Source organism: Palaemon carinicauda, chromosome 17, assembly GCF_036898095.1.
Source record: "Palaemon carinicauda isolate YSFRI2023 chromosome 17, ASM3689809v2, whole genome shotgun sequence".
NCBI classification, from domain to species: Eukaryota; Metazoa; Arthropoda; class Malacostraca; order Decapoda; family Palaemonidae; genus Palaemon; species Palaemon carinicauda.
The window spans coordinates 106,001,895-106,009,968 of record NC_090741.1 but is presented as its reverse complement, the minus strand read 5'-3'; the positions used below and the strand labels follow the sequence as shown (position 1 = coordinate 106,009,968).

At 38.7% G+C, this 8,074-nt stretch overlaps 1 protein-coding gene across 7 annotated transcripts in view; it reads right to left on the bottom strand.

Annotated features, from left to right (window-relative positions):
• Nucleotides 1-1,918: 1,918 nt before the first annotated feature.
• LOC137656889 (ATP-sensitive inward rectifier potassium channel 12-like) overlaps nucleotides 1,919-8,074 on the bottom strand; it is a 459,802-nt gene continuing 453,646 nt past the window's right edge. For all 7 annotated transcript variants that reach the window (XR_011047034.1, XR_011047035.1, XR_011047038.1 and 4 more), the window contains one exon: nucleotides 1,919-2,066. The gene's annotated coding sequence lies outside the window, so the exon portion shown is untranslated. The remainder of the gene's footprint in view (nucleotides 2,067-8,074) is intronic.

Here is an 8,074-nt window from a genome sequence, read left to right as displayed (position 1 = left end):
TTCATTCCAGATAGGCTGAGATTTTATTACAAAAACAGTAATAACCGTTTTATAAATAGTGTTTGTGGCAGTCCTAACCACAGCTGATATTAAAGGTCCAGGTTTAGTAGTTCGATTTCTTTCGTCGTGATTGGCAAGGAAGGAACATTTTTTATTGTTTTGGGGAGACAATTGAATGAAAAAAGACTGGTTTTCTAATGCGTATTGAAAAGGGCGAGTTTCCCAATGTGCAGGACAGGACAACTCGGGGGGGGGGGGGGGGGGGGGGCATTTTGTGTGTTTCTGTACGAGGTTTATATAATTAACATAATCTATTTCAAATGTTAAGTGTTAAAGTCAGTGTGAAAGGGAACATAACTTCTAAAAAACTGCCTGTTTCTCTTCAGCTTTGTATCAGACAATACACTGAAAATGTCCTTAATCATTAGGTCACCCGCGATGCTAATAAAACGTGAAGCAACATATTACCAAAAAGGCTCTTCTAAAGATACTGTCAAATCAAAATTAAAATATATGTATATGTATATATATAGCACCATCTACGTTATATCTTAACATAAACAGCCACTCCACCTCAGCTATTAAATAGTTCCACCGCATCCTGGCTGGTTTTTTTGAGGATTTTCGAACCAGGCACAACACGTCATAAACTTAAAAGCCGTCTTGTCTTAATATATACAAATTCAAAACACTTATCTCTTTCCTGTCACTGAGTTTTTCATGAGCAATGACTGACATTTATTTTGTGTGAAGTTACGCAACACAACTTTCGATAAAGTTGCACCTCCCACGACAACACAATAGTTTTCTTTTAGTCTTTTTCTTATAGAAAACACAGACACACGCGCAAGCTCAAACACACGTTCGAGGAACAACAAATATACACATACAAATACGTATATATATATTCATTAACATAAATTTGAGCATTTGTCATTAACAGCTTCCAGATGTGATGATGAGGTGCGCGTGTGCAGAGATTTGTGTCCTTTTTATTAGTTTATTTATTCATCTTTAGTCATCTATGAATACAAATGTCTGGGAGGAACATTTGGTAGAGTGGCCTCTCAGGACCCACAAAGTCCATTTCACAACCATGAACGCATAAGACACTTCAACTGTTTGTGAGGGAACGGGAGTCTTATAAAAAGGAGAGAAGGGAGAACAGCGCTGCTCGACACAAGCGTTTCTGCTCTTACCGCTGACCCTGAGAGAAAAGGGAAAGAAGAAGGAGGAGGAGGATGAATAGGAGAAATGGAGGAAAGAATAGAGGAGGAGAAGACAGAAGCTTCGTCTATAACCCCGGGCTCTGTAGGTCAGAAGCGGAACTCGCGGAAGTCTGGATGGCTATTTGACGTGTGAGAGCGATGCTTGAGAGATGACGTGTGCCCCACTGGCGCGTGGCTATTATTAGCGTTCGTTGAGCGATTCCGTCTGCTGGAGAAACGCCCGGGTCTCTTGGGCATGTTGGCCAGAGACCAAGGTTCTCGTTCGCGCCTACTCGTGAAGGAACTCGTGGACATCCGGTTGAAAGCTCCCTGGCGACTGGAATGACATCCATGCGAGAAGGACCTCGAAGACAGGCGAGCCATTGGCCTCGGCGCATCCGACCCGTCATGGCCCTTCGGGGAGAGAATGCTCACCCTGGGGCCACTGGCACCCTTGCACCCGAGATGATCCAGGAGGTGAGAGCTGGGAAGCACTCTCCCGGAAGCTGTAGAATGAGAGCGCATGAGGGAGCTGGGCTTTGGCCTGGGAGGCTGACAGATGGGCGCTGCCAAGAGGCTCTGCTGGGTCGTACTGGTGTACGTCGCAGCCGCGGCGGCTGCCACGGAGAGGAACGTGTCCGACTTCTGCTGGCTGGAAGAAGGCTGCGTTGCCGCAGCAGCAGCAGCAGAAGCTGGCGCTGTGAGACCTTCACATGTCGATGGAGGCTGTATGGAGCTTCTTCGCTCGTTCCCCCCGCATGGACAAGTTGGAGTACCAGTCCGACAACCGCGGACCCGTAAGGTCATCTCCACCCCGGTAAGGCACGGACACGGGCACCTATGGGTGCCCGGGGCTAACTGCAATGGAGAAAAAAAGAAGAAAGGATTAATACAAAGTAACACTTGGCTTACCTATAAACGAGTAACATTGCACATCACATACCTGGAACTGAGCCAAACCACCTGGGAAGTAGAGTATTTTATGAAAAAGTAAATTATCTGAAAAATAAGACATGAATATCTCGTGTATATCGGCAACTAGAAAGTGTTAAAAACTGAAAGACAAAAGTATTGGAAACAAGATTCTTTCTTTAACGTCATCGTCTTCGCTATTTAATTACTAAGAAAGACTTAGGGTCTTACTGATGGTTTGGAATGTGTTTTCCAACCTTGCATGGCATTTAGTAACTGAAAACATTCTATCTAATATGAAGTACGACTTTTCTACTTCTCAAACACTTTTAAAATACATTGTTCATCATGATCTTTTATCATTTTACTCAAAGGAAATTGAAGAAATGCATGCATGCATTGCGTATTGCGATATCCTAGAAAAGCAAGAATAGCATCTCTCTGGTACAAGATTTCAAATCAAACATTTCTATCTCTAGCATCATTCACAGCTGGTTAGAGCAAATTTTCTCTTTTTGTAGCATTTATAGAGCGAGAATATTTTTTTCTATATATCATTACTAAAGTAATTAGGTTCCTTAGAAGCCGTTATCTGACACAAACATACACATGCACATGGAAAATCATTGCTGCCTTCCCTTTGGGCACTACCGTGTACATACATACGGGCACCAAGGGGTTGAATTCTAATGCATACAGAAAACTTGACTATACAGTAGTTCTGCACATTTGTATTCCTGATCTAGCTACAGCAATGTACTAAACGAAAGCTTTCACATCCACATTTTAAAAATAATTTCGCATATTTAGTTCTAAATACGTTGATAATGAAATGGATGTAATTGGAACAAAGATAAGAAAATAAAATATCCATTCTGTTAGACGAGGCACTGAGAATGTCAAAGATAAATCATTTTTGATATCATGTAAACATATAGCATTATATTGATGGACATAACAAACATTTCAGTAAATCTATTTACCTCTCTAGACACACACACACACACACACACACACATATATATATATATATATATATATATATATATATATATATATAATATATATATATATATATATAATGTGTGTGTGTGTGTATCTTTCCAGTCACGCTCAGCTGCATTGGCAGACGTTTAACTACTCAAATCTCTCCCCATCCCTCGGTAAGGGAAGAGGGATAGGCCATACCCAAGTTAGAGGGGATACCCCTTGAGGTATTATGTGTGTGTGCCTGCAAATCTATCTAAATATTTAGCTGACCTTTTTGACGAGCGCGTATACTAGTATATACATATGAATGAAAGAATGCGTTCGTCGACCATTGCGACTCCCGGTATGTGTGTAATTTGGTAGCCATGAGTGAATAGTTGTTATTACTCTCTTAAACTAACCATTAAATTAATGCCTTCTTTGCGTACATTCCGGCATGATCTACAAAGACTGATCGATACCGGCATGGACTACTCAGTCCCACTGGAACTAGTGCCTCCAGTGGCAAGCTAAATCAGGACAGCCAAAGTGGGGGAAACTGTAGCTTATGTCCGGAAATTTTTGGAATCTTTGGTGATTGGGCGCAGCACAGGTAGGGTCCAATAAAACTATCTGTACCTCTGTTGACCTTGGTATTAATTTTGTAAAACTGATGGTCTTTAGACTCTAATTAAACCTGGTGGTCAACCTGTCTTTGTTAACCTAAGTATTGAAATCGTAAACATAATAGTCTTTATACTGTAATTAGTCGTTCAGGCTATAAAGATAACAACCTCATCCAAGAAGATATAATTTACGGAATCCAGGCCGTATGGACCGAGATCATTCAGGCCTGAGTTACAATTTGGAAAAAACAACGCAATTTCACTAGATGTGTTAAAAGTTGAGAGATTAGATGGCACAGAAGAAAGGAAGCGAGAACGGAAAGTAGACTAAAAAGGGAGTGCAGATGTAAGCCATAAAATCGCAACAAACCCTTAATTATTGAATAAGATTGCATATTGATGGCGATACCGCTCCAGCAAGCCCATGAATATTGCAGAGAAACGGAAGGTTATTCCATATTAGTTTATGGGCATTTTAGCTCGTCCCATGAAAATTAATTAATTTAATTTTAACTGATACAAAAATAATCTCAACAACTGGAATTTACATCAGAGAGATACAGTGATAAATCAAACAATAAACCTCTACCGTCGGTGAATAGACAATGGAGAGCCGCTACACACCCTTAGTGCAAAAGGTCACAAGTTAAACCGGAAAGGAAGTCAATTATTCATCGGTCAATGAGCACGACTCAGGGGTCATTAATCTAGCATCACACACACACTCTCTCTCGCTCAAATGTTATATTGTTGTTTTCTCTGCTTTTCCGTAATTAGCATATATCACAGATTCCATTTCGAGATGTTTATTGTAAATAAACTAAAAGATTTGTCTTTAGGGTAATCAATAATTCCCTCTCGAAAGGGACGAATCATTTTGTAAGATTATATCTTAAATAAGTATTCCTATACACCACTTTTTGAAAGCCGGCCAATCTCATGTTAAATTCTAAATTCATATTTTATAAGATAACTCTGATTTTATAAAAAAAAAATCCTGTATGATGCGCATGAAGAAGCAGCATATATGTCTAAGTTTTATTTTGGAAGGATACAGATAGGGAAACAGTGTAGTAAATTACCTTCATCGCAAAACTACTTAAAATAACATTCGTGAGTTCCTATTTCGAGAACATAAATAGGAAAACTCCACTTACAAGTTACAAGCCATTCGTTAAAGGATTCGTCTGAAAAGTTAAAATTAGTCAGATGCTACAAGCAGAATCACTTCTCTGTGAAGGGGAAAACATATGTTGGAGAACTCCTTTGCGGAGAAGAAAAGTCCTGCGGGATTCCATGATTAGAAGACTTGCCACAGGAAACGAAATAAAGTAAAATAGGATTTTACATGTCAAAGGAATTCTGTAGCACAGGGAACCCCATAGAATGCCACATGCCAAAGGACTCCACAGGAAAGGTGACACTACCTCAGGATGTCACCTGTCAAAGGATTCCATTGTGGACGAGAATGTATCTTTCGTCGACATCACTTCATAAAAGTTTTCGAAAAGAAATATCCACAGGATCTAATTCCACAAGATACTGAACACACGCGGGAGGTATGCTGTTCCAAGAATAGGTTTCCTTGAATTTTTCATGTTAGGCCTACTACCTGTAGGCCTGACTGACAGCAAGCGCGTCGATACTACGTCAAAGGTTAAGCTCTCAATTTTTTTTAATAACATTCTGTTTGAAAATGTATCTCTCTCTCTCTCTCTCTCTCTCTCTCTCTCTCTCTCTCTCTCTCTCTCTCTCTCTCTCTCTCTCTCTCTCTCTGGGTTTCACACACAATATATATATATATATATATATATATATATATATATATATATATATATATATATATTATATAAATTATATTATTTTAGATTGATGAATAGCCGAGATAAGAACAAGCAAGATTTAGAAAAGGTAGAATGTACTGACTAAATTTCAATTTTGAGAAATGTTGTATAACAATGCGTAGAATATAGAAATCAACAATGCGTAGAATATAGAAATCCACTTTTGGTGGTATTTGTGGTCTATGAGAAAGCCTTTGATAGTGTGCTCCGGCCAATTTTTTGGAGAGTCCTGTGTTATTATGGAATTCCTCCTAAATATTTGAATTTGATTAAGTCTGTTCATGAGCATAGCAAGTGCAAAGTTAATATTAGTGGAGTCCTATCAAATGAATTTCCAGTGAACTGCGGAGTACTCTAAGGGAATGTGTTATTACCTATGTTGTTTATCCTTCTCAAGTATTCTGTAATGAGCAGAACAGTTGGAGATGGTGGAGGAGGATTGGACTCGATTGGTGATAGGACTAGAGTACGCTCATGATATTGTCCTTATTAGAACAGCACCTCATAATTTGCAATACTTGCTTACCAGAATGCATTAAATATCACATGAAGGGCTCAAGATAAATAAAAGAAAGACACAGATGATGAGAACGAAATATGCAATGGAAAATTAAATATCATTGGAAGGAGAAAGAATTAATGGGTTAGAATCATTTAATCATTTAAATATTAAGGAACTATGATCAATACAGGGTTTTTAGAATTATAGTCAAGTGAAAGATTGAAAAAAGTAAAATCAGACAATGGCTGTTTTAAGTAAAATTTGGAAATCAAATCACCTGAAATTACATATAGAATCTGGCTATATATCAATTTAGTGAGATCTGTGTTACTGTATGGGCATGAGTCATGGTATGACACTGGTAAAATCTCCAACAGATTTAGCAGATTTGAGAACAAAGCCCTCAGAAGAATATTGGGAGTTGAATGGCAGGAGAGATTAGAAAAGAAACTATAAGAGACACAACTCCAGTGCTATATGTGAATAAGAACATGGTGAGGGGTAGATGGAGATGGTTTGGGCATGATATTCACTCTCCCCAACAATCATTTAAACTAGCTCCACAAGGCACTAGAAAAGTTGGAAGGCCCTGGCTTTCATGGCTGAGGACTATGAAGCAAGCGTGAAGTAGGTGATGAATGGAGAATTATTGAATTGAAAGCTTAAAATAGAGACGACTGGCGAAATCTAACAGTGGCCATTTCCGTCAATAGTCGTAGGATATATATATATATATATATATATATATATATATATATATATATATATATATATATATATATATATATATATATATATATATATATATATATAATCTCTGAGTCAGTAAAACTCGACGTGGTGATAGGGTTTGTGTAGCACCACATAATCTAAAAGCTGTACTTGTCATGACCATCCATTGGGTTGGTTTGCTGTGAGGGATCAGATTAAAATTTCCCACCATCACCAATCTGTAGTTTTCTTGTTTCTCAACAAGTCTACAAGATTTAAGGGGCAAGTTTCCTAATCTAGTTTTTTTCTCTCTTTTTTTCTTGACCCTAGAGAGACAGTAACCAGTCAATGGTTGGACAGGTGGGCGATCCCCAGCCCTTGCAAACGTGAATAGAACACTACTCAACTCAGTCATGGCATCCATTTGGGTTGGTTTTATTTACTATAAATATAATAGTTTTTTTATTGTATTAATAATGACACCACATTGTCTTTCATTCTGACGTTTCCCAAAAAGATGTAGGCTCAAATCCTAGTTAGGGAAGGGAAAAGGGAAACCCATCTTGTATAATACCTTATGGGGATATTAATAACAAGCTAAACAGAGAGAAGGCTATCTGTTCTCATTTCTCTGCATCTCATAGAAGTGGAAGAGTGGGTGCCACTAGGTTTTAGGGACTAGGTTCATTTCCTTCCACCATGGAGTTCAAAAACCTTTCCCGGGCGCTTCTATGCCTTGAAAATCACTACATACGTATCCAAACCACCGAGACTTACTGGGACACAAGTTTTCAGGTTATACAGCTTACAAACACTACTGTAACAGTCCTCATCAACCATACTTTATGTACTAGGTTCCTGTTGGACGCAATAGAGAGATTCGTCTGTTATTAAAGGTGTCATTTTCCTCTTCAAGGAGCTCATAACCTTCCATTAGGTACCTCTCTGTCTTGGAATATGCTACAGTACAAACCAAAGCCACAAAATTTTCCAGAGGAAGCACCCACACGCGCACACACATTCATTCACCAGATTTACGTTTAGTCCATGCATTTAGTTCCATTTTTCATGAGTCCCAAATTCTCTTCCTTGGAACAACACAATAGATGACACAGCCTAAAATTCACACACACAAAAAATAATACGATATAGATGCTTTGGGTGGTTCTCCTTTGTTTCCTAATATAGAAGTTTGACTGGGGTAGCCGATCCTCCTAAACTACTCACAGTTATTCTGTATGATTGATTCTGTGGTTTAGTGTTAATCCATCCGCTTCAAATCTGCGAGAGTCACCCATAATA